We start from the raw sequence: 26,323 nt of genomic DNA on the forward strand, positions 1-26,323 counted from the left end.
AACAGTTCTGTGCTTGGATCTGGACCCTTCTTTGTGAAACTGCCTTCTCCAAATGTGTTAAGCCCCAAATGTGCCAGCCCCATCCCAGAACAAGCCCCTTTCACCCTGTGATTATCCTGTCCCCTTAAACAGCACCTTCCTTGGGTCACCTCAAAAACACAACACAGTTCCCAAAGCTGGGGGCTGTGGGGCTGAGAGAAAGGTACTTGGTCCTGCTGGATCAGGGGTTGCAAACCCCAGCTCAACTGGGCTTGCAGCTGGTGGGAGGGGAAGCTGGTTCGTAGGTTATACCCACTGACTGCCCCTTCTCCCTCATGTATCCTGCCTTGCACCAGGTTGCTCAAAGCTCACGCTGCAGTAGAGGCATTTTGCTGGCACCAAATCCAGCCTCAGGAAGGTTCGGGGAACTGACTCACCACGTATGCTCTCCCATCCGCAGGATCCGGAGTCATCCTGGCAGGGGTTCAGGGCTGAAGAAAGAAAACGTTTCAAGTGGGACTGGGGAGGGAGGGGACTGGAGCAGCCTTCCCTCCTCCTCCTCCTCCGCATGCAAGTGCCTTCTGATTCCAGGCCAGGCAAGCCTGGAGCTTTTTTCCTTTTATGTGGATCACGTAGAAAGGGAACTCCAAGGAAGGTGAGAAGTAATTTTGTTTGTTTGTTTCGAGGTCAAATGAGTGGTTTGAAACCTGTTAGAGATGCATTTATAGCACCTTCACCTGTTGCCGTAAGCACCTTGCTGCTGCAGTGATACAGCTTTGCAAAGAACAGTAATGAGGCTTTGTTAACAAGGACACGAGGAACACAGACAGAGTCATGATCCGCTGCGAGTTTAGGTGCACGAGGTATGAGGCTTCAAGACCAGAGCTGCCTTGTGTCTGGCCAGCTTGGAAGGGGGCCAGAGGATCTCGATTTACATCCATTTATTTAAACTTGGCTCATCACTCCCTAACTTGCTTGAGGTGAAACTAATTCTGTGAAGCTTCAGAGTAATTATTCCACAGGCTTTAGAAAGGAATTGGCTCTTCATTAAAAGGAGATTCGCGGAGAGCTTTGAACAATCATCTCTTTAATTTTGAAGAATGTTCATTTTCCCTTGCTGTCTTTTTCATCTTCTTTTTATTTATTTATTTTTCATTTATCTGTCTTCCTCCTTTTGTAAGTTCTTTTATTTCCAGTGGTAAAATGGGCTGAGGAAGGGGTGAGCAAACTGTCCTGTTTTCCCTTTTTGGTTTCACTGAAAAAATACAATGTGGGAAATCAAAAAAAAAGTACTTTTGGGAGAAGACTTGTTCAGTGGGAGTATGTGGATTGAGGGAACAATGTATTTCAACAAGCAATAGCTATTGTTGTTCTGCATCTTGCACTCTTAGGGAATTTCAGAGACTGTAGGAGAAAGCACATTGCTCCAGTTCTTGTAAGAACATTCACAGGCAAAGCCTGCCTTGCTATTGTCCCTGGAAGACTGACCCATCCATGGCTGCAGCATCTTTCATTAGTAGATTTTAGTCCAGATTTGACAAAGTCTGATCCAAATAGTGGTGAGGAAGCCTCTCCCTTGCCCTCAGTGCACCTGCAAGCAGGACTTCATACAGTACCAGCTGTTGCAATGCTGAAGAGGTGGGTAAATCTTTGACCAAGTGTGTAACTGGGCCTTAGGCATTGGAGGAATGGCTCTTTTCTGTCTTCCCCTCCTGTTTGAACAATTGATGTTTATTTCCAGCGGGAATAAATTTAGGGAAGGTAGCAAGCTTAGTCATACTAATCATCTGCAATTTGGGTGTTCTGTGTGTATGAACAGCTGGACTGCAAATCCCTTTAGACTATATTAGGATCTGAAGGTCACTGGCATGTCTTTAGAAAGGTAATTACCCCTAACTTCTAATAAGGGCTTGGATTTTTAGCTGTGACCTCCACATCCATGTTACCAAAAGCTACCACATGTGTGCACATCTTTCTTTAGCACTTCCTGTGATGGTCACATTAGGAATCAGCAGTCTCATGACAGAAATGATCTGATTTATTTTCTTCAGAAACAGGCCTTTCTAAAAATGAGATAATCCCTTGATCTGAAATTCCCTGTCTTGATGCGTCTATTCCTTCTTATTTATTTTGTAACCTACTTGTCCTTTACTAGATCTGTGCACCTTAACATGAAAATGTTACGTATACATATTATTCATACCCAGTGCCATGGGGCTTGACTTTCAAATTGGTCTGAAATATGTCAGTGACACTCTGAACACAGGCAGTTCCAAAGTCTAGAGTTTTTTAACAAACACTAAATATTCTTAAAAAGTCCCAAAACAGGATGAAAAGAAAATCTGGAACTTCCTTTTGAAACCTGCATTTAGAGGCCTTTGTTCCTGCCTCTGATACTAAGAGCAAAAAAACCTTCCAACCATCATCCCAATCCATAAATCAGAGGGGATTTAGCTGGAGAGTAAGCTCTATTTTGGGTGGGAATTTAATTTTCTATGGAAAACTTTAATGTTAGCCAAAGAAAATCCTCTATAAAATATGGCATTGGTTTTCTTCAGGCTCCTATTTTCTCCTTGGGGCGAGGCATTCAGCCAGGTCATCTTCCATAATGCATTGCTTAGTGAGGGGTAGAGGCATCATACGAATTCCTGGTTGTTGAGCACTGACAGATGTAACCTGGTATGAACTTCCCCTTTGCTATATGAGGTAGACAGAAGTCTGGTTTCTTGGCCTTTTTTTTTTTTTTTAAATTAAAAGAACAACAAAAAAAGATTTTTTTTTTTTAAAGCTTCCATATAGTCATAAGGTACATGATTTCACATACAGAAAGGAAAGGAAACCTGATAATTTCTGTCCAGGGTAAACAAGTTTCTCCTTAATATCTGAAAAAATCTTTCAGCTCCTCTCTCCTGAAGTCCATGCAGCTTCTCTGGGTGCTTACTTAGCAACTAAAATGCCTGTTTGTTATGTGACTGAATCTGAAAGCATTGGGTGAGCTTACTAGATGGGAGTGAAATGAAAGAAAGTAGGTTGTGTCCCTGCTCTCAACCCCTCCTGGCAATCCCCATGCATTTGAAACCCACAGACTGAAAACCACGTTTGTAACTTATCCTTTTCTGAGCTATTTTAGTAGCTAACGTTATTAGTGTTAGTATAATTAGAGGCATTCCAGCTCAGTAATGGATTCCATTCTGGGAGACATGAGTTTGCTTAGCCCTGGGCTTCAGTCAGCTAGAGTTTCCCAAACTGAATGGAAGCTGAAGATCCAAACTTCCTTGGGGTGAAAATTTTTATTTGTGTTCCAAAGCCTTGTCTGTCCCAATTTCCCTTCAGGACTTCCACTGTTTCTGACACTGACACAGTCTCCGAATTGTTAGCACCGTGGTGGACCTGCTGGCTTGTAGCCCTGCTTGGTAAAACAGTGGTCCTTGCAGGTGACCAGGTGCCACGATGGAGGTCAGCAGGGTGATCTCAGCGAGAGCCTGCAGCTTCTTGTTGCAGGCATGGAAGGAGCAGTGGAGTCCTGGAGCAGAAAGGAGTCTGACGTGGAGAGAACTGGAGCTGTGCTCTGCTCCCTCAGGCTTTGGTGGTGGAGGGACTCAGGCTGATCCTCGCAAAACCTCGTGTTCTGGGAGGGTTAGAAGCAGGGTGGTTCTGGTGGCTTTATTTAGCATCATTTTGCCCAGGCAAAGCTTCCCTCCATTTGGTGCTGGTGGGGGCTCTGGGGTGCTGAGTTACCCCTCTACTTGTGAGGCCAGCACAGAGTGAGTTGAATTAGGATCAATCTGCTGGTGCTGGGGGCTTTGTGTGCAGCCCCTGGGAACCGAGCAGGGCTGCTAGCAGTGCAGTCTCCCAGCTGGAGACGACTTCACCAGCTCGGAGGGAGATATTTTTTTCCTTCCCAACTCACAGTGCTGCCAAGCAGAAGGTAAAGTCATGAGAAGAATTGGAGGGGGTAAGCAGGGTGGGAGGGAGCTCTGCCTCTAACCAATTCCACCTGTTCCTGTGCACACAGACTTGCTCTAATTTCTGGCCATCTGTATTTTTACTTTACGCTCTGCCTCAGAGTCTCCTCCAAAAGGTTTTTTAAATTACTTTCCCAGCCTCCTCCTTGCAGAGAGAGCAGCTGATTAGTGGCTCCCCCATTTAATTTTCCTATCTAGACTAATTATTCCTCTTGATGGTCTATTTATCAGGCTAGTTTCCCTTCTGGGCTGTTTTGCTCTGTGATGCTTTTCCAAAGAGGGGAGGAAGGGTAAATAAAAACCAGACAAGTGAAGTAGATGCAACTCCATCTGCATTGTTTCTTATTAAATGAGTACAAATTTTTTGGGCCACCCCTCTCCACAGATGAGCCCATCTTTTCCTTAATTTCAGTGGTTTCTTGTCCATTCATCAGCCTTTCAATGTGTTTCTACATGGCTGGGACTTAGCTCTGCTTTCCTTGCCCTGTGTTCCAGTGCTCTACAGGATCTCAGTTCTGTGTCTGTCCAGGTTGGGTACATCTACACAGCTCAGGGAGCTGCCTACTCTAGCCCCGAGTGAGAATGGGTGTCACAAATGGCACAGGCAGGAAGGACAGAAATTTTCTGGAGCAAAGTGAGATGCCTTCAGGGACCATTTTCCTTCAGGTGATTTTGCTAGAACTCCATAGATAGTTTTAGGACAGATTGGGATAGAAAGACTGCAATTGCTCAGAAAACATTCAGCTGTATGAAAAGATTGTCCAACCTCAGCGCTTGCTATCAGCTTCTCTTCTTTTAATGGTGGAATGGGGAGTGAAAGGGGAGCTCCTGAAGGGTCAGTCCTGGAGCAGCCACTGGGGTAGTCCTGAGTCTCAGAGCCCCAAGGATGACAGCTGAACTCATCTTAAATATCTTAAACTCATCTTAAGTATCTTAAATCAGTTCAGAGGCAAATGCCTTGAGACTCCAGAATTTCAACATTCCTTATTGGACTTTGTTTATAACACACCGTATGGACCCTGTATGTAAATAATCTAGTTATGTCTTTGATGACCTGGGAAAATGAATTGCATAGATTATATGTTGCTGCTTCTCTTATACTTTAATCCTCATAACATATAATCTTCAAGAGTTTTAACAATTTCTCCCTGACATACCAGAGAAATCGTGTTTTGTGTTCCTGGTTCGCAATAGATGGAAAACGGCTGATTTTCTAAAGGTGTGTTATAATTTTTGGATACTTCTCATTTCAATTTCTCTTTGTATGAAGGTTCTGGCAGGCCAGTAACTCCTGTTGCTCATCTCATGTTCTTTCAAGGCACAGTGACTGCAGTGAAGCCACCATTAACAAACACAATGGTAATATCTCCTTCATCTCTTTCTACTTTATGTAAGATTGTCTTGGTTTTGGATTTTAAATGACTGCAGCTAAGAGTAACAAGTGAAAGGAGGTAGCTCTTTGTGCTGCAGGTAGTTAGGCTGGGGAATGCCTTTTAATTGGGGTGCTGTGGATTTACCTGTGTTTGTAGAGCAACTGGAGAAATTCATGGTAGAGTCATTCTTAAGGGATATCTCCATTCTTGGAGGTGTCCAAGACTCAGCTGGACAAGTCTCAAGCAACCTGATCTAGTTAGACCTGCTCTGAGCAGAGACTGGACTACATGACCTAAATACACCTGCAGGCATGCCCTGTTGTAGCAGGATGCTGGGAAAGTATTCTGGGGAACATTGCTCTAAGGACAATCCTGTTTTATTAGTACCCAATTCCTTTGTTTTTGACTGGTGTTGGAGACAGAGTACTGGGTGAAAGAGTCCCTGCTGGACTCAGTTTGGCTTTTTTTCTCTTTATTATTCTAGAACTGTAAGTCACAAACATTGACAGTTGTCAAAAAGTCTATTCCATTAAATTCATGAGCAGGATTATTTATTTAAACCAAATATCTTCTGTATGTTTAAGCATGTATATTTAAAAACAGCCACTGCATCTTGGTTCCTCTGAGATGTTTTATGTTTTTATATTTTTATTTGTCCCTTTGGGCCAACATGTGGGGATCCTTGTCTTTTTTTCAGAGCTCTCTTATAATAATAGAAATAATAGAAATGAATAGAAAAATAGAAGTGAATTAATAGAAAATTCAAATTTCTGAAGTTTGCCTTTTTTTTTTCTTTTTTTTTTTTTTTTTCTTTTCCCCCAACAGTACTTCACTCCTTCTTTGGAAAGGTGTGCAAAGATGGTAGTGTGTGACTTTAGCTCTGCTTGGGGTATGAAAAATCTTCCTCGGACAACTAGGCTTAGCCTTAAATGTGCTAACTTCATTGATCATCCCTGCAGTAGCATCTACACAAACTGACATTCAGGAACTCTTGAGGCGGAGTTAACTGCTTTAGATTCTCTGAAACGTAAAGAGAACTCTGACTTTTTTCCTCACTGTAAATGACAATATTTCCTTGCCTATTTAGTCTAGTCTACGCAGATTTTGAGGCAGGACTACAAGACCAGGAGTCTTGCTTTGACTTTGGGAATCTACAATGTGAACGTGACCAAAGGCATGGGGTGAAGTGGGACGTCTCTGGCTGTTGCATGCAGCCCATGCAGCTGGAGCTGTTCATTCATGTGACATGTGAAGACGTGGCTGCTGTAAGAGCCTGAACATAGAGAGGAGTTTGGAAGGATGGATTCACAGTCACATAACATGAATCAGCCTGAACCATCCCGGAAAAATAGTCGACTTTTTGTTTAGCCATAAAAAAAAATCCAACAACCTCTTTTGTTCCGGAAACCTCTGGGCATATTAAGCGAAACCAGATACTCGAGGGTGGGGGTGTTGGGGGGGAGAGGCATACAGGAAAGCAATCAAAATCTACTGGAGGAATTTCTCCTTTCTGGAAGAACATAAACCAGTAACAGAATGTAAACAACCCGCCATATGTAACTTGTAAATCAGAAGCAAAAGGACCGGGTTCCCAGCAGGCCATTGTGAACGGTTGGCTGTTGAGTCTTTTTATTTTTGTTCTTCTTGTTTGATTTAATTTTAAATTTGTCATTCTTTTCCCTCCTCTTCCTGCTCCCCCAAGATGAACCACAAGCTGAACTCCTAAAGCGTGGCCTCCTAAGTGGTGCCTGAAATAGTCACAGCGTATTAATTTTGCAGCAGCTGAAGCATGGGGTTTAATAGGGTCTGACAATGGTCCCTCCTGAAATCATGCCGAGAGCATTAGTTGGCTGGAACAAGGCTGAATTATCTTCCCAAATTAATCAGTCACCTGTGCTAGCCAGCACACGAGCTGGGCAGTTTATTTCTTGTTTGTTTAGACTGTAAGAAGTAGCACTGTTGGAAAGGAGAGAGATATCTCTTTTTAAGGACTCTTGGGAGTATATGCTTTGCAGCTTGAAAATGGCTTCAGACTTTAAATAGAGTGGCTTTGCATTTGTTAGACTTTAGAAGACTTCCTTATCCCAAATCCCTTTTCTGAGGAGAAAAAAAAAAGGGCACAGCGTTTTTTAAAAGCAAGCAGGAGTCTGCTGGAGTCATCCATGGAGGTATTGCTCTAAAAAGGACAAAGTGAGCGCTGGGAGGCAGGATGGGTTCAGCTGTGAACAATGGATATATCCAAATTACATGTTTCATCCTGCAGTGCATTTCCATGTTTGTTCTAAGGACAGAAAACAGGAAATTTCCAGAAGAACTTGGAAAAAAAAAAGTTGCAGTGTTGCATGATGTCAGAAATGCCTGTTTCTTTCTAGCAACTGTATCTTGTAGTCAGAGTAGAGTTGTGTTCACGAGACAGGCTCTGATCTCGGAACATAATGCAAATTAATAGGAATGAAACAAGAATGAAACAAGAGTAATGTTTTGACTTCTTAATGCCTACAAAGAGCAAACTGAATTTACAAGCACAGTGTCCTGAAGGCAAAGGCTAAAAGAGATAATTTCTTTTTACTTCTCTCCTGTGTTAAAATGAACAAAGCCCTCTTGTTGTTTGTTGTTGTTGAGAAACTGGGGGAGCGAAGAGGCAAAGCCAGCCTCTGTAATATTTAGGGACTTCACCTCATATCCATTTCAAAGACACCTCCCCGTAGCTGAGCTTGCAAGTAAAGTTTAGCCAGGGAACAAAGCTCATTTGCATGATTTCATCTCTCCCCCTAAAATAGGGGCATTTGTAGCAATTTGTTAAAATAACGATGAGCACTGATCCTTTCCGGTATCAGCTGTGGTGCTGTCAATGCAGCAGTGGCAGCACTGGAAATCCCCCCACCCACCGCTGAGTGTTTAGGATCACTACCTGCTCAAGGCAAATCTGAAACTACAAGCGGATTTGTGAAGACTTTCTGAGGGCCTTGTCTGCCCTCATCATGACAACTCAAGTAAGTCATGTTACTGACAAGATTTCGCAGGAGATTAAGGGTGGGGTGGGAAGCAGGATGGTGAGGGGCTCATCAGATTCCGCTCATTAAAAGTTGGAAAGGTTACTTGCCTTTTGGGCTGCTGGAGGTAGCAGGCAGTGACAGGCTGCAGGTGAAATCCCAGAGGGAGCTTATGCTGCTCTCCCCCTTCGAACTGGCTCTTTGGATGGTGGGGATGACAGAACCTGGGCAATTTCCTTGCTCATCAGGAAGATGGAGCCCCTGGTGACTGCTTCAGCACCTATGGAAAGTGTACTGCTCTTGCCTGCTGCTGTGGGACTGATGAGGCTTGAAAGGCAGATATATATATATATATATTGATATATTTTTTTTGAGTAGGGTTTGAGGTGTGCAGGAATGGGAGCTGAAGGGCTGCAGCCCAGCTGGGAGCAGTGTGTGCCCCGTGATGGAGATGTGCAGCGCCTGTCCTCCCCAGCTTGCCCTTAATGGCAGTCGTCCTGCAGGAGGTCCCTCGGGTGATGACGAGGGACTCTGGTTGTGTGAGTATCACATACTGCACCAGGGCTTGCAACAAACCCAGGGAAGGATGAGGTGCTCATCACCTCAGTGAGCTGAGTGGGGCCTGGGAGCACAGACTGTGAGGTTTGGTCTCCTGCCCTACTCGGGTCTTAGATGTTCCTCTGTGCTTAGCAGCACTTGGAGGCAGGGGAAGCAGGAGAAGTAGGCGGTGGGGACAGGCCAGCCCTGCTGCCTCTGAAGCTCAGTAAGTGCATCTTCAGGATGAGTCCTGACACTCCGCAGGCTCCTCTAACCCTGCTGGGGAAATCCCTGTTAACGTGACGGGAGTCATGACACTGTAGCTGTGCTAAGATTAGGGGAGGTGAACCCTACCTGAGGGGAAAGTACAAAAAAGGTTCTGGCCCTCGTTGTTGGGGTGTGTATTACAAGTCTTGTGGGAAGCATTTGTGCTCTCTGACGTTTCTGCTTTGCTGGTGCCTGCTCTGTCCTGGTGCTAGCAGAGGGATGGTGCCCTGCTTGCACAGCCCTGGGCAGAGGTGTGTGCACAGCTGGTGCTCAGGAGCCTTCACTGAAGCAAACATGCTCCAAAAAGGTTTGTGTTGGAAAAGTCAGAAAACACGAGGGAAGTGGTGGTTCAACCAAACACCTCAAATGTGAACAATATGGTTGTTTTTTTGGTAGTCATTTAATGTCTGTAATTGAAAAAAACACTATTATCCAGTCTGTTTTTAGCTTAAAAACATCATTTGAACTATTCCCTTTTGAACTAAAGTGTTTCCCTTCAGAAATACAATCTCCTTTTTTTCCTTCTTTCTTTTCTTTCTAATGAGAGACAACATGATCACAGCAATTTTCTGAAATGATTTGAGCTTGAAGAACTATTTCAATAACTTGAATCAGGTGTTCTTAGCCAAAAGTTGAGCTGAAATATATCACCTGGCTCTAATGAGAAACATTATGAAAGTTCAGACCTGGTTTAAAAACCTTGTCCAATACCGTAACATAATCAATAAGGAGAGTTCTCTGCGCAAGAGGCACTGTGGAAATGTGTGTTTCCTTCTTGGGTGTTGTTCATGTGGATGCTGCACAACCAATTACTCAGATAATCGTTTTCAGCAGTAGTAATGGCCCACTGGGGTCTGTTTGTGATCCAGCACAATGCACTATCTCTTCCAATTATCTAGCGGAAAATACAAAATTCCCGGTAAAGTTTTTTCAGATGGTGCAATCCTGGCAGAAAGGTCAAGCATGGACAGGACAGTTATATGAGGTGATTGTGATGACTTGGTAGAAAATCGTCTTTTGATTGTGTTCATGCAGCCAAGGGCAAGTTTACACTTATAAAAGGCTTACAAAATGAGACAGCATCTTGGAAGGCAGCAGCTCTGGGAAGGCTTGGGATTAACAGCAGATAACAAATTGCATGTATACCAGTTACTGTAAACAGCAGGAAATTCGTCAACTGTCCACTCTGCCTGCGGTGGCTGGACAACTACTGAGGACAAAGAGCATAGCAAAGGACATCTGAGGAGAACTGGGGGGTGACTGGCTCTTGACCTGGAAGGACAGTTAAGTCCTGGGACAGGCTGTGGGTGGGCGGAGTGGGGTGAGGAATCTCCCTCCTGAAGGACTGTGGTATCTCACAGGAACAAATAGTCCTGCGAGCAGTCAGCTGAGCTTTCCTGATCCTCTGGGCTTGGAGCTGGTTGGCTTTGCTTCCTGAGAAGCATGAACTTTTTTGCTTGGAAACCTTTTCTCGTCCTTGTAAAAATGAGGGGCATACGAGGCTATCACTGTCTGAAAACCAGTTTAGACAACCAGTTTAGACAACTGAAGTATTATGGTAAAACTTGTAAGTGGGACCGGGAATGTTACAGGGTTCCTATTCTCACTGGAAAATTGACAGATTTATACTTTTTTTTTTTCTTTTTTTTTTTTTTCATCACTTAAACCATGTGTCTTGCTTTCTCTTCTCTTGCTGAAAGGAAGAAACCTTTTTGGCTATGTCTATATCAGTAAATTAGATGTACTTGGGACTGTTCTCTGGCACTGCAGCCAACTGGCACAGGAACCTTGTGTCCATGCTATTGGGCTCTCTTGTCCTCTGAGGCAGGGTGGCTGCATCCCGATCTGCTGGGGATGGTCCCTGGCTCAGGCTAGCTCCTATTCAGGCATTTTTCACAAAAGCTTCATTTGGCCTGGCCCAAAACCACGCCAGGGGCTGTTGCAGGAGTGTAACAATATCGACGGTGGTGTTCCTGTGCCTGGAAATGTTCACTGACGTTATTTAATTTACTAGTGCAGATGCAGCCTTTGTATATCAGGAGGACCTAGCACTCTCTGGAGGGACAAATGGCTGCTGTGATAAATAGTGATTGAGGTGAAGCAAAGCCAAAGGATGCAGCGAGCTGCTTCGCTGCCGCGGTGAGTGTTAGGACTTGTCTTCCATTTCATGATAGATTCATTCAGGCACTGGATTTACTCAAGGGGGAAAAAAGCAACCACTGTCTATTCACAGTATTGACACAGATGTATTTCTTCGTCATGAACTGGCAGAGACAATACGAGAATGCATTTCTTCTTGAGGAAAAGTTACCACTTTCGTGGCTTTTGTTGTTGTTGTTTGTTTCTTGGATGAGGCCCTTGGCTGGTATGAATCAGAAGAGTGTTGCCAATGCCAGGAAATTATGCTAGTTTCTACCAATTGGGATTCCGGCCAAGGATGTGCAGTCACTCCCAGTTGCACTGTGGAGTGGTGGAAAGGAGCGGCTTTGAGGATGTATTTCAACTGCTATAGGTGTTACAAAATAAAGAGCAACAGTTGACTCATTGCTTCATAATGTCTTTTCTCTGGAGCCTCCAGACTCTGATTTTATACAGAGACAGTGGGAAAAAAATGGTTCTGCTATTTGAATCAAACATGTACAGAGAAAGGTCATGTTCAAAGGACACAGCACGGGTGGCTAACCTGGGAACTTGCAGCTTCTCTCCATCGGCTCTAGTGGGGGTCAAGCCCAGCAGCCCTTGCCTAGCAGAAGCTCTGAGCAGAAACTTGCCCCATTTCCTGATGGGGACATGCCAGGTACTGTGCCATGGGCTGCTGCCACCTGTGACAAGAAATTGCCTTCTCTGTCCCAGCAGAGTAGCCATTGGCTTGGGGCACATCACCTTCTCTCCTCCAAGGCTGCCCACATGCACCTGGAGTGGGAGGCTCTGAAAGGGAACAGGGTTTTTGCAGCTTCACCTTCTCGGTTCATTAAGGCTTTATTCCTCCCCAGAGGATGCTCCTGAAGCTCTCCCTGTCACTCACTGGGGAAGCACCTGGATCTGCAGAATGTGTAGGAACTTAACTTCTATTGAAAGCAGTGAGATTTACTCACGTTTCTTTAGGGTGCTGGTACCTGGTTCTGTATTACTGAAATGAGTGAGTGAGAAGTGCATTACTAATATTTGTAGGCAGAGGCTCAGGCCCTTGGAAATATACAGATGTTACAGCAAACAGACTAAGAAAAGTCCCTGAACTAGATGACTAGATAATTTCTGGCAGTTAATGACCTACTAGAAGATCTGAGAGCTTAAGGGCCCTTCATCTAGGAAGTCATTAAATGCCAGATCCATTAACTGTCATTACTGCTTTTACTATCTTTGGAAATGTAGAAACGTTCAGAAAAACAAAGACCTTTGTGAAGTGCTGTAAAAACTGCAGGCTGAGCTACACGTTGATGTCTGTGTGCTGAGGGTAGTCACTTGCACCAGGAACAGCAGCTTTGTCCTGGGAAACTTCAGCAGTATCTATTCTATTATTTGGTCCTAGGGCACAAAGGAAAACATAGCAGCACTTTTGTTTTCAACATTCCTCCAGTTTAGAGCTCTAATTCTGAGGTGAACTTTTGGTCCATGAAAACCGGTCTATTTTCAATGAGATTTCACGTGTTTTCATGAAAAAGGTATACAGCTCTTAATTTATTCTGCAGATGAGACATGCAGACAAAATGCATTTATTGGACATTTTCCTTTGTCTCAGATAGTTAAGATTAAGGAAAGAACACTGGTATTTGGAATCGTAACAATTAGGCTCTAACTTTCCTATTCTGTATGTAATTTTCATACCATTACAAATACTCAGATTTCAGATATGCAGTACCATAAGAGAAACAACACTCACAATTACTATTTCCTGCATAGGGGCACAGATATTAAGCTGTTACAGTGCGTGAAGGGTCTTGCTTGCCTGTGTTAACACATCAGTTCCAAAAAGACTTTGCTCTGAATCTCTTCTGCCATCACCGACACACTGGTGTAACTGTGCTTGACTTAATGGTGTTACACTGGTGTGAATCCAAATGTGATCTGGGAATTAGACAGAGTTGCTTTGGTTTCATACCAACACAGGAGAATGCAAGGCCATTGGCAGGCTTTCATGGTCTAGGGCAATTTACTGCTGGCTAGATGGCTAATGGGGTGAAAGTTGGGACCTTGTTTCACTTACATTTACAGCAGAGGAAAAGTGCTGCTTGCCAGTGGCAGGAGATCCTTTCCAGACCTACATTCCCAAAGCAGGAGAATTTCGCTGTTCTCTGTGGAGCTATGCCAGGGTGGAAATGGTGAATTCAGGCTCTGGAACCGGTGCTGTTTATCCATGATATGCTTTCCTCAAGAGTGCCGTTGTCTAGAGCAGACAACAGGCTTTGGAAAGGTGAAACACTACCTCAGGACATCCAGTGATGGAGAAAGGCTGTAAATCCATTGCTTTCAGGGTAGCTTTCTGTACCACTCACCTAGCTGCTAATCTGCTCCATTCAGAGATGAGTGAATGCTGTGATTTGGGAGATCTCCTTGTGTCCAGGGAGTGAACAGAGAAATGAGGGTGATGTTTTGCCTTGCAGCTCAGCATGGCTGTGCTGGTCTTTAACTTTTCCTGTCTATGTTGAAGCGAGTGGTCAGGTCACACTGCACTTGAATCTTTCTATGCATCTTGGAATGATGAGGCTCTGTGTAAATACACACCCTTTCATTTGGGACAATGAAAGAAATTTTTCGAGGTCACAAAGCAGAGCTGAGAGCAGACATTAGCCTCTGGGCTCCCACCTCAAGGCGTTGGCTATCAGACATGGCCTCTGACGAAGGCCTTTGAAATATTCCACACTTCTCCTTCATGTATCCAGGCTGAATCATTTGCACTGAGCAGACACCACTTCCGCTGCCCTGTTCCCACAGCAACACCTATTGCCTTTGGCTTGGGTTCAGAAAGGTTTCTGGGTGCTAAAGTCCCACAGCAACCAGCAGGGACTGAATGCCAAAATGCCTTTTTGGAGGTGGGTCTGTCTCTGCTCTGGGAAGCTGCCATGTTTCTGCTGATGCTAATGTGGCTGGTGGAAGGCTCCAAAGGTTCAGAGGTGATGGCTGTATTTTTTCCTTTTTTTTTTTTTTTCCCCCCGGTTAAAAGATAAGAGTATCTATCTATTCTGTCTACCGGCTGGTTAACCATGCAGCCAAACAGACTCACTCAGATAGCTGTGGCTTTTCCTACTCAGTGCAACTCTGGATCATTGAAACATTTTCGTTTTATTTTCCTTTCCCATGTAGCTTCTCAGATGTAAAACCAATTTTACTAGTTATAGGGAGGGATCTGACTATGAAAACTGTCTCTGCTTCGTCAACAGTTCTTCCCTTCTTTTTTTAGTCACAGTGTTGAGAGTGAGCTCTTAGTCTGACACAGCAACAGATGAACCAGACGAGGTTCATGTGGTTTCATCCATTATTTCCAGCACAGAGATATCTGATGCCAAAGTGCAGCATGGCAGACTGGATGTGAAGACTCTGTAAGCCACCTTACCTTTGCCAAGGCTTCATGGCATGCCAGTGGGAAATGGGCAGTGGGTTTCGGCAGGTACTTTCCCCTCTGGTGACAAAACAGCATCCTGACGCTGAGACAAGTTTACTGTCTGAAGTGCCTTTTCAGAAAAATGCAATCCTTATATATTTTTATTGCAAGATGAGAGTCCCGTCTATAAAACTTAAATTAAATAAAACCCAAATTAAATAATACGAAAGCAATAATTATTTATTCTTCTCGCACTCCAAAAAAGAGGCTTTGATTGGCCTGAGACAACGTGTGAGTTGTGCTGACCTCAGCCAGCTCACCAAATAACGAGGGCTTGTAGGTGCCAGGGGAGCGATGGCTCGGGGAACACGAGCAGTGAAAAGGTGAGGTGACTGTAACAGTGGGAAGCAGCAGGAGCTGCTGTGCCCAAACAGAGGGCTGGAAGCCTGCCCATCTCTGACTAACATCTATATAGTTATTTATTCCTCCCCAGAACCGGGACCTCCCCCAGGAGCTGCTACAGATAAGATTTGCAGGAACGATTCATGGTAACTTTGCCCTGCCACCAAGCAACCCTAGTGCAAGCTGCAAGGTCCCCATGTAGCACTTGGATCAGGTTTCCTCTGGGCCCCTCACAACTCCCTTTTACAATTAATTTCTTCTTTCTTTTGGAATTCAAAGTGCCTGAAATATGTGAGGGCCATGTTGCAGGCCACTGGGGAGCTGATTTTATAGCATGTTGTGAGGTGTGTCATGAGGGTGTAAGGAGTTGTTTAGAAGGGTTGGAGGACTGGAGGATGGATAGCACCAAACCTGAGCAAGACCCACCTATACAGTGCACAGGGAGCAAAACGTGGAGCAAAATGTCCTGAGGACTGTGCCTGGCCTTCATCTCAGAAGACACTGGTTCATCCCACAGGGAGGCAGAAACAAGCTAACTGATGCAGTAGGGATAAGCAGAGGTCCATGACCTAGCTTGCAAAGCCATTGATGGTTTAGATGTTGCTGGTGGGTATCTAGAGTGGGCAGGGACCTCGAGGGACAGTCTTGAGACTGTGGCCTGAGCTCGTGCTCGGCTGAGCAGAGTTGGACATCACCAGCCCATCTGCAGCAATGTGCGTGGGCTGCGAACGCGCCTGAGAAGCAGAATAAATCAGCCTCCATGGAGCCCCTCCTTCCTTCTGCTCTGGGTGGCTCCTCTGAAGCTGCTTTCGGTGTCACAGTACGGGGCAGATACCCCCTGAGGGACTTCTGAGAAGAGCAATTTCCAAAAGTACCCAAGGGATGTAGGCGCCTGATAACCCTGGTTTCTGCTATCTGTCAGCATTGCCTGGGCTGGAGTGGGGTGAGGAGTAGGCAGGGCTGTTCCACGCTCAGGCATTTTGGCAATTGTCTCTCTTTAGTCTGGGCATGGCCCTTGCCTCTTGGATCTCTTATCTCATGTGTATTTTATTTCCCCACATGGAGTACAGCTGGGGCAGGAGGTTTATAAGCAGGAAGGCATTTCCCCTCCCTGAGCATGGCTTGGGAAAGGGGGAGGGAGAGGGGAGGTGATTTTGTGGCTGACAGACCAAGGGGATCCAACGTGCCAAGCTACATCTGTGGTTCCTGAGAAATCAATTAGCGAGGGAGGGGAGGGGTGGTTGGCAAACCACACGGTTGAAAGGAAAACATCACAAAAATGAATCAGAGGGATGTTTTGAAGAAGCGGCACTGCTGGAAGATGCGAGCTAGTGGCTTTGTTTGGTAGTGCGTGCGTGTGAGAGAGGCGCTCACCAAAAGGTTAATCAAGACCTGGTAGGGAAGGCTGGCCTAGGATCTGGGAAGCAGGCTGCTAATAAAAGAGACAGAGAGACCGCGCTCGTCATGTGCTGAACAATATAACCCACTGTCTGCGGTGCGCAGTGGCAGAGATTGGATAAAATATTCCTTCGGCAGCATTGCAGCCTTTTGCAAACTCCATTAGTGTTAGCCAGAGTATTTAGGTTTATTTCAGACTTGCGTTCCCTCCCTCCTGTTGGGGACAGACTTGAACTGCTCTGTCCTAATGTTGTAAATGATCATGTCCAGAGGCATTTAAACAAGTACATTTCTTTTGCTGCTTGGGATTGGAGTGGCGCATATTGGAAAGGTCCTTCAGGACAAGTTGTCATGAACTGTAGTTGTAATGAGGGAGCTTCTCTGCTACCAGTCCTTGCTCCTTGGACTACAATTATTTTAAATTAAATAATTCTTTGGGTGCAGGTCTCTCTGTTTCCAGTCAGAAACCTCATCTCAGGTTTTCCTCTTGTATCTTCCCTCAATTCTGATAACTTTCTAACTCATTTCTGTCTCACCGAAAGCAAAATGTATGTTTTTGGGATGTCACTCACTCATCACTTTGGAAGGCAATAAGTGGGACAGATGCTAATGAGGACTGTCTTCACTGCGAATTTTCTCTTCCCTCAGCCTTCTCCCAGCATAGTTATGTGTATGGCTACGTGCAGAGATGGACCAGGGAACTGATGCTGCTGAAAACCTGCCCTTGTCCTGCCAGTACAGCTCACCAGTCTTGCACACCACATGGTTTTTGACATCTTTGGTGGCACCAAAAATAGAAAATATACATGACTGAGGGGGCTGTTGGAGGTGTGATGACCCCTAACATCGACAAACTACTCCAAGATTGGCTTGGAAGGGGGACAGTGGAGCTGAGTCTTCAACTGATGAGTAGATCACACTGCTGGGAGGTGGCAGGTATGATCTGTAGTCTTCTTCCCCAAGCAAAAGGGAATGGAATCCCCATTTCCTACACCCTTGGCAATCGCACAAACCCGCAATTTGTTTTTCCTCCCCTTCCTCTCTATCAATACCACTGCAACAGTGCCAGGGGGACAGGAGTGTGCACCACCTTCAGGAGAAAGCTCTGGGGCGTAGGGAACCTGTCTGTGGTTGTAGTGGTGCATGAAACACCTGCAGCTCTGGTGACAAGGGAGATTTGAGAGAGGGCCTCAGGCTCGTGGGCTCGGGGATGTGCCCTGGCAGGCAGCTTGTGCTCTGTGGGGAGTCTTGAACCCCCTTCTTAGGCTGAGGATTGCTGTATGGAAACAGGTCTTTGGGGTTGAGCACTTGAACTCTTTGGTGACTTTCCTGAATAAACTTGCCTGACATCCATATAGGAATGGTAGATACGGGTTCAGCTATGGGTTATGCTTTTCTCTGTATTGTTACACTCAAGGCAAGCATCCTTCCAAGCTCCTTCCTGGTGGAACTACCCAACTTGTAGGGCTCCCCTGGTCTGCTTGTTTGCACAATGATTTTTCTCCTCTTATTAAATTCCTCTAGAATCCTTCCTAGGGTCTTTCAGACCACTGCTTGTATGGTTCCTGGGAGATGAACCTTCTGAGAAGTGAGAACCAAGCCAGCATGCGGTGGGACAGAGGAAAGGGGAAAGCGTGTGCATGAGCCTGAGAAGGCAAGGACTTGGGAATGAGAGCTGCCGATGCTGTGATAGTGTCCCTGTGTGAGACAGAGTTCGTCTGTGGGTGTGAGAAAGGAGTATTTGGAAGTGAGCATGCGTGGGCGTGAGGTGTGTGTGAGAGTGTGCATGCATTTCCATCCCCACACTTTGAAAACCTTTTTGGAGCACTGCAGTGTTCAAACAGGCCCCAGCTCCCAAAATAATCAACCCATCTTGAAAAGTTACAAAGTCTGTGGACACCTGGAGGAGACGGGCTTGCTAGCCGTGCTTTGAAATGAATTTTAAGCAGCTCGTGCTGGCTGCCGCAGCTCTGCTGGCTGCGGCGCTGCTGTGGTGGGAGTGGCAGCAAGGTGTGCTGGGGGTCAGGGTAGGTGCAGGGGGACAGCAAGGGGAGCATGACGCCTACTCCTTGCCCCCAAAGCTTCCTCTCGCTGGGGCTTTCACAGCTTCAGAGAGATGGAGAAATGTTATATCTTCTTCATTTCCTCCGCCACTATTCTGAAGGCCATGAAAAGAGGTATGGTCAGAGGCCCATAGGGTCAAGGCTGGGCTGTAAGCAACTTCACAAACCCCCAGTTGAAAAAAAAAAAAAAAAAAAAAAGTGAAGTCACACCAGTTTTTATGTTGGTGTGATAGTCTTTATTGTTCTCCCCCTTCCAGAGCCAACACAGTGCTCCAAAACCAATGTAAGTACCACGTGCTTGGTGTGATGTTGCAGCTCTTCAGAGCTGTGTCCCTGGACTAAAAGGCATGGGCGGCACGTACAGCATGTAAACCCTTTTTATCCAAAACCATATGTGTGCTGGCACCACTGCAAGGGGATAGGGCTTCTTCTCCTGTGTCAGCAGTTCCTCGCCTCGCTAGCCCCAACACGCGTTCGCGATGGGGGAGACGTGGGCTCAGGTCCCTTTTCTGTCAGGAAGGGTTCAAGCCACATCTCCCACCACGCTCTGTTACCACCCTCCCGGGGCTATGTGGGGAGGGGGCAGGTGGCTCTTGGCTCCCCCTTCCCCCTTTTGGGGAAAGCTGTTCCACTTTGCAGCAGGGAAACACCAAACTCAGTGGGTCAGCAAGAAAGAACAAGCAAGACTGTGTTAGCGCTTGGGGAAATTCACCTGGGAGCGGGGAGGCCGGAGTTCCCGTTCCTGCTCCAAGGACTGTTTATGTATTTTAAAATTAAACAACCCATGGTGCTGGTAACTGGAATTCAGGTCTCCCCACTCCCAGGGGAGTGCCCCAATCCCAAGGCTGTGGAGTCATGCTCACTCTTGCCCTCTGGAGCTTCAGGTTTTGATTTATTTATTTATTTTTTCTGCTGCACAGCTTCTCCAGAACGGGGTTGCGAGCCCCTCTCCAGGCTCTGCTGTTGGGTACGGACACTGCCCACAGCCAGCAGGATTTGGAGGATTTCTGCCTCCTATGTCAGAGGGAGCTGCGGTTTTCCACACCTGGGGAATGCTCTCTAACCTTTCAGCTGTTAATTAGGAGGGGTGTACATGAGTTTTGCCTCCTACTCCTGCGTATTTTGGGCAGCTGCTGGTGCCACACGGTGTGTGATGTGGTAGGCGTGCAATGGGAACACCTATGGGCCAGGCCTTGGAGGTGACACAGGGGAGGAACAATGTGTTGGCCAGGCATAGCCTACGTGGACTGAGACACTTCTGAGCATGTCCTAATGCCGTGCTTCTGGGCTGGGGACACTCTCTATAAAACTGGGGGTTTTGCAGGGACGCTGATGCCTCTGGAGTTGCATGGTAGGTGAGCAAGGGGGTGAGAATGAAATCTTGTGCATCAGTGGCTAAAGCATGCTGGATTTGGCCATGTAGGCTTCTGTATGAGGCTGCTCTTATTGTTGATTTATTTTGGGCAAAGCTCTTGCAGTCTCCAATGGCAGCAACCCTTCAGTGAGCCCCTGGATAGCGGCGTGATCTAAAGCCTGGTTTCCCTCCGAGAGCCGGGAGCACAAGCTGCTGTGGAGCCGTAAACAGGAAAGCTTTGGTATTGCTTGTGTTAGGGATGAAGAGCAAGGAGAAAAGCCGATGCACAGCTGCTGATGAGCTTGATGCTCTCACATTCCCCAGCTTTCCCTCTGACTTTTTAACAGTCTTTATAGCAGACCCCTAAACCCTGTAAGAGCTGTTGCCTGATCCTGCAAGGTGCTGAGCTCCCCTCTGGAGGCACGGAGGGTCCCCAGCTCCGGTTACGACGTCGGTCTCCCAAGTTCTAGTTCAGTCTCAAGCGTGGAGTCTGTGCCTGTGGGCAAATCACTTCCACCTCTGTAAGATCTGGCTGTAAAACAAGGCTAATAACACCAAATTACCTACCTGTGAGAATTAATGAGATCATACTCGCTCAGCCCTTTGAAGGCATGAAGCATTACAGAAGCACTGGGGCATTATTACAGTGTGTTTTTAATATACGTCTAGTTTCACTTACAAATTGGAGTTTTGCTCCCTTTTGACTAAACGGCACTAATTAGACATGTAGGGTAGGAAATAAATGTTTCCAGTGTTACTTAGGCTGGAAACCAGTTAATTTCAGGGTTCTTTGGTTTAATTGCAACTGAAAAGACATTGAGAAAATGTGTAATGAGCTGAGAACACTTTAACTTTGTTTTTATTGTTCCCTAAACTCTTGCTTCTGCAAAGTCACAAGATGCCAGTAAAACGGTGGAGAACTGGACTGGAGCACTTATTTATTTATTTATTTATTTATTTTTGATATGTCAAGGTAAAATAATTCCTACTTATTCAGTGTAATGTAGCACTCCTTCTCCATAAATCTCGGAGCACTCCACAAAAATGGGTACAGTGTTACCCTCATTTCACAAAGCGGGAAACATAAAGCAGAAAGAGGTTATGGGATTTGCCCGGGGTCAAGTAAATTAGGCTTTGTCTACGTGAGAAACATGTGCCAATTTAGTAAAACAGGTGGAAAACACACTGTGGACGCTTACCTCATTTTCAGAGTGGCTTTTCTTGTTTTCATTTATTCAATTCATATCAATTCAGCCTTGCTTTAGTTTAAGTGGCTTTAAAGCAAAGGGTTCCCATAGCTGCTTGTGCTGGCTTGACTAAATTGGAATAAAGTCACCCCTAAGGTGGGCTGATGGCTGTAGACACCAGTGGCAGACGGTGGGTATGGGATGCCCAAAGTCCAGCACTTCCTTTTATCTGTCACTTCTGCAGAAATCCTTTTCGTTTGCTGGGTTAGATTAGGTCATGTTGGCATAGAAGAAGCCAGAGTGGGTCATCTTCTGAGCACGTTTGGATCACTGAGCATTGTGAGTAAATGCAAAGAGTCAATGAAGTTTCTGCAGGGTTTTTATCAATATAGCAGAGAGCAGAAGCACAACCTACTATTCTAATCACATTGTAGATTCCTGAATTCCTGATTTAGGCAGATGTTTTGGGATTTAACTCTGCTTCGTGATGTTTCCCCCTTCTCTCCCACACTGTTGCTGTCCCTCATTGCAGCTCACCCAAGAAAGCTCAGGATGGGTATGTTGCTGAGTGCCGTCTAAAGGTGTTGGTGTTCACATGAGCGATCAAACATCACAGAGCAGACATGCTTCAGCTGTCAATAAAAGCTGAAAAAATAATAATAAAAAAGGGACCAATGCTGAACAATTAAAAAAATAATTATATATATATATTTAAAAAGCAAGCTGCTCCATTGTTTTTCCTCAATGAAATGTAGAAATGTCCAGGTGTTGCTTACTTTCAACTAATCAAAAAATAAATAAAAACTCCTTCACAAATCCTAAAGACAAGAAAATTGAGGAAGCAAGGATTTTCTTCTCCCTTCTCAGTCCCTTACGAAGAATTCTCATGATGAATGGTACAGTTTGAGTTTGTCAGATGTATTGTATTAAAGGGTTTGTACTTTCCATATCCTGAAGGGAGTTCTACAGAAAATGTCTTAGCAAATTGTTTCCCCAAAATTTCTGGCTTATGATGATAACTTGCAGATTTTGAAGAATATTGTTCCTGCTGTGAATCATCTCTTAAAAATTTAATTACAGAAAATATACGAATATTTGCTGCATTTGTACAGAGCTTAAGACAGCAATATTTTGCTCAGTGACTGAGGATTGTAGATATTTAAAAAGTTTTACCTGGATTCTGCATGTTCATTAGAAAAAAAAAAAAAAAGCAAATGCAGAGAGGCTGAACAGAGTTCATTATAATTTTGGGAGTCCTGTTTGTGCTGCTAGCCATTTCGGTGGGCACAAACAGGCAATTTCTGAGAACCTGTGATAGGGCACGTACATCGCCAACAGAGTCCTGGGACAACAGAGTCCTAGGAAACACCTTTAACAAGTGCTGTAAGTTAGGGGAACTGTATTAGTGAGTTGTCTTTTTTTTTTTTTTTTAAATGAGGCACTACATAAAAGCAAAAGAGAACACTAAAGTAGCGCAAGAAAGTCAGCCCAAGAAAGGTTGTCCATCCTAATCATTCAAAAGCATTCCTGGGTCTGGATGTGGTGGTGTGGTATTCAGTGGTTTTCTGTTTTCCTGTAACCTTAGGAACAACCATGACTAAAGAGACTGAGGAAAGAAAATTTTTTTCTTTCCCACCACTTCATATGTTCCTGAGGAACATAACTAGGAAACCCCAAGCTCCACAGTCAGGTGGGCTCTTTGGGGAATGTGTCTGAACATCAGCTTTAGGAGAGCTGAGGATTGGTCCAAGGAGGCTCTGGGGATCAAACACAGCCCTAGAGTGGTGCTGGATGTGGTGTTTGCAACTGGTGGTGGGCAGGGAACATCAGAGGGCAGTGGCCGTTCTCTCTTCTGATTCTAGAAGGATTTAGAAACACTTTGAATCTGATTTTTTGATGAATCTGAAGCTGTCTGGGAGCTGCTCAGACAAGGTGATTGACCTGTCTGCGACAAACATTAAGAAGGAAAGATTTTGGCTGGATTTACTGAATGTGGAGACCCAGGAGACCTGGAGTCAATGTTCAGGTCTCCATAGACTTGCTCTGTGACTAGGGCATGTTTCTTACCTGAACGGTGGAGTTAATCATCTTTCCTGTGTTATCTGATATGGATAACAATCAGCACTTCCATTGCTTCCTCCTGCTACATGCATTTACCCAGCATGTAGTTTCATGGAGCTGTGGCCATTCCTGAGGAAGTTTTCAGTGAACTTTTCTGTTTGATGAACATGGAAACTTTGTGAAACATTTATGGAGCTGTATTTCCATTTTAACTTTAGGAAAAGAAGGAATTGATTCCTGAAGATTGAAATTGCAGTAAACCTTTCAGTGGTAATCTGCAGGCAGAAACCCATGCCCATCAGAGATTTCATTTAAATCTTCAGGTTGACTTTTAACTATGTATTCATTACCCTAGATTAGGGGCATTAGGGTGGGGAGGGAATGTTTTTCTTAATCTGTCAGTGTTTGCAAGAAGTCCTCCACAGTCAAGGAAACCAAAGAGTGAGCAAGACACCTGCTGGCATCCTGATTTTTGTTTCCTGCATCACACAGGTGTGCAGTTGGTGCTGGGAGTGTAAGGGGAAAAACAAACGTTCTGAAAACGAAAATTAGTTCAGGTGGCATGTCAGAAAACGTTTTCTCTTACTCACAGTGATGCAGGCTCTGTGCAACCCTGTTCTGCATAAGGAGGGGGAAGGCCATGGAAATAAAGGAGCTGAAACAACCATCTGACATGGGAGCATGTCCTGTGCTGTCTCAGGCTGGTGGGGGTAACGCCTCCTCAGGGCCTTTCACTGCCCTGTGAAGTTTTGTTTGTTATTCCCTAAGTACAAAATGAGCAGAGATGAGGTACCTTCAGGTATCTTCAGATATCTGTTTTTCTCCTCTTGGTTCTTTCATCCTTTGAGTCTCTCCCTTTGGTCCTTTCCTTAAAGTCGGGGGAATCCCAGACTTGCTCAGCTGGGATGGGCAGAGCTCATGAGCCCTGGTCACTGGTGGCAGTTCCTCAAGGGACAGGAGATGCTCTCTGTGGGGACTGCAACCCCCAGCTCTGCCCTGTTGCACGGACAGCTCGCCTGCTCATAATCCCCTGCGATTTTATGCTTTGAAGTTCAGGTCCACTTCGAACCTATACTAGCTCTTAACGTTAAAAATTCTGCAGCCCCCTGAGAGCCGAGCACATAACTTAGGGCAGTTCTGGGACTCTGGGTGCTCCCGGATGGGGACGTGGGTCCTCTCCATCTCTGTGGCTTTGGAAGGCGAGGGGAGGGCGCACTGCCGGCAGGCAGCCCCGTGGCGCGGCGGTACCATGGACAGCGGTGGGGCCACATGGCCACCCACGGGGACATGGCCACCCGTGGGCATAGCCCAGCTTCTAACCACCAAGGGCCATCCGTCCCTCCTCATCCCGAAGATGGTGCCTTTGAGCCCCCGCTGCTTCATGCCCCCAGCCTCACCTGGGAAGCCAGTGAGAATTTTTCTTGCAGTGGCTGCTGCTCTTCACCTGGGCTGGCTGATGCAAAGTCTTCCAATTTTAGTGCAGTGTTAGGGACCGACATGCTCGTAGCTTGTACGTGAGGTGTTCTTCATCTGCCAGGCAGAGAGCAGTCTTTTCTCCAAAAGCATAGAGCCTGGCATTTTGCTGTCTCCTCTGACACCCATACAGAGCACTGCCCCTGTATCCCTGCAGATAGCTGGTCCATAAGGAGGTAAAACCTATAATAAGAGGTACTTCTGAGAAAAGGGGATCTGACAAATGAATGTTAGTGTTGCTGGAGGTGGGCTTCTACTAGCAATTGTAGTTCTAAACAGTTTATTCTAGCTCTAGAGGGTCCAGGGCAGGCTCGTTCTGGTAGTAGAGGGAGGTTAGCCATCATGGTATCCCCTCTGCTCACCAGGAGGAATGAGTGCTGAGACATGATCAGAAAAATCTTTCAGGTTGCATGTTAAACACCTGTAATTTAATGTTCTGAAAAAAAGAACCACCTTTGAGCCTGGGGAGGAACAGTGTACAGCAAAGTGGCTGTAGATGCTAATCAGGCTTAGTGGAGAACACAAAACAGCTTAAACTGCAAAAGAAAGCTAATTGCAAAACCTCAGGGGAGAAACCCACCTCCAAGCATTATTCTGCTGCACCTCTGATCAGGGCATTGGTGCTGAGTGCTGAGAAGTGAGGACATCAAAGCAGCAGCTATGCATAACCAAGGAGCACTAATAATTGCTGAGAAACTAGTTCGGCAATCTCACGAGCACAATACTTAGAAAAGGGATGCCAGGTCTTCAGGTGATGCATGTAGCCAATGAGGTTGTGGAAATCACCCAGATTTCTCTTGTACTTGGTGAATATTATGCAGTAGATTCAGGGCAAGTTTTACTATTTTATACCAAATGGACACTTGGCCATCAGCTGATTGCTTCTATATGGGTGCTTCTTGGTGTAGCTATGTTTCAAGGGTAATATTCCTCACACTGTCAGCGAACAAAAATAAATGCTTGTGGGGTCTAATGCTATGCCATGTGCACATTATATTCTTGGCCATACCAGCCTTGTCTGCAATAGCGTGGTTCTGGGACCAGGAAGGATACCCATGGTGAACAGACAAGATGACCTGGGGGGTATTTTTTTGGGTGTTGTCAACACTGCTGTTTGAGCACCTAGAGGACTTTATTAAGCATTAGATCAGTATTTCAGAAGTATGTGGATGTTCCATCATAGTCCTGTTGCGCTTGGCACTGCGCAAACACACACTCCTTGGCCTGAGTTGTTTGCAGTCTGTAGAGGGACCAAACAAAGGCTGGATCATGGGCTCCTTTTCTCAAGTGGGAAGTGACTCTGTTTGCAAAGTCCAGTCATTTCAGACTGAGGGATGTAGGGGTCTGCATGTGATTGTGAAGAGCAAGGTAGATATACAATGTAATCAGGAGGTAGGTCGCTAAGGGCATCCAGAGCTTTCCTGAGCCTTGCACTGGTGCTGGGTGTTGGGGAAAGAAGGAGCTGGCAGAAGCTTTCTTCTCATGTTTGGCATCTGGATAATACAAACGTGTGTATGAGGGAAGATGTAGTGATTCTGGGAAGGAGGAGTCCTTGGACTCTTCTACACCCCTGAAGGTGAGAGAGCTGGTAAGGTTTTGCCTGGGAAGACTTGCTCTTGTGAACAGTAAGAAAAAGCGTAATAAAAAGTGGCGTGGAGGGCTCTGAATCTTGGGCCTCCCATGGCTGCAGCCTGTACCATACAAGAAGACCCTATCATCTCCCTACACTGCT

The 26,323-nt window shown here is 45.6% G+C and overlaps 1 long non-coding RNA gene across 2 annotated transcripts in view; it reads left to right on the plus strand.

Moving 5' to 3' along the window:
• The first annotated feature begins 260 nt into the window (after window positions 1-260).
• Window positions 261-26,323, plus strand: part of LOC310899166 — a 45,618-nt gene continuing 19,555 nt past the window's right edge. Inside the window, exons 1-2 of one of the 2 annotated variants that reach the window (XR_014584055.1) lie at window positions 261-634; window positions 5,215-5,303. This is a non-coding gene — a long non-coding RNA (uncharacterized lncRNA). The remainder of the gene's footprint in view (window positions 635-5,214; window positions 5,304-26,323) is intronic. The other variant, XR_014584056.1, reaches the window with a different exon arrangement.

Source organism: Anser anser (genome assembly GCF_964211835.1).
Source record: "Anser anser genome assembly, chromosome: 4".
Taxonomy (NCBI): Eukaryota; Metazoa; Chordata; class Aves; order Anseriformes; family Anatidae; genus Anser; species Anser anser.